The following is a 916-nucleotide window of genomic DNA, read 5'->3' on the forward strand; positions in this document are numbered from 1 at the left end:
TGCGCGAAATTTAAAACAAACCAAGAAACGCTAGTAAATGAGGATGCCTAAAAATAATGTCAATAACGAATTCGATTTGGACACTGAGATTTCATTACAAGATTATCATCTTGAACTCGCATGGACAAAAAACAAAATACTGGCGATGGAACAACGCGAAAAGTCCCCTGGTGAGTCAGCGGTAAGTTTACGGACATACAATGCTAAAATCCTGGGTTCGATTTCTCGTTGGCCAGAGCGCAGATATCTCATTATGTAGCTTTGCGCAAAAACGAACAACGAAAACACCTACGCCGAATATGTTTTCCCACGATGGAAAAACGCTTTGCTTTCTTTTAATCTCAAATGGTGAAAACGCAATTGTTTTGAAAATACTTTATAAGCGACGAAAAAGGTATTGCGGAGATTTCGAGCTGTTTGAAAGTGAAATCTTAATCAGTATTCGTGCACAGTTTACTGAAGAAGTTTGAGTATGTTATATTAAAATAAGTTGAATGTGCAATTCAAGTGGCAGCCACAACTGAAATAACGATTGCGGTGGAACAGAATGTATCAGAACTATATTTTGACATTGTTTGGCAGTACGTAGGTAGTGTGATTTTACCTAAAATTGATAGCTTTTGGGAAGTCAAAGTAACAACCCTTTCCGATGCAAAATATTCATAAACTCAAATCATAAAGATGTGTTCAGATAGAAGGTTTATAATTTCCAAAACAAGGATATCCATTGTATTTACTGGCATCAGGAAACAAAGAAATATGGATTAACTTGGGGCCAGAACCATCCAGAAAGAGACCTGCAACAAGTTGTATCCCAACCTTAGTAAGCAAAATGCAACATCTTGTAGCAGGTGAGAGTACATGAACACAAAGGTCACTAGCAAAAGACGTTTACATGTCCAAGGCAACAGTACCG

Source organism: Limulus polyphemus, unplaced genomic scaffold (genome assembly GCF_000517525.1).
Source record: "Limulus polyphemus unplaced genomic scaffold, Limulus_polyphemus-2.1.2 Scaffold2343, whole genome shotgun sequence".
In the NCBI taxonomy this organism is placed as follows: domain Eukaryota; kingdom Metazoa; phylum Arthropoda; class Merostomata; order Xiphosura; family Limulidae; genus Limulus; species Limulus polyphemus.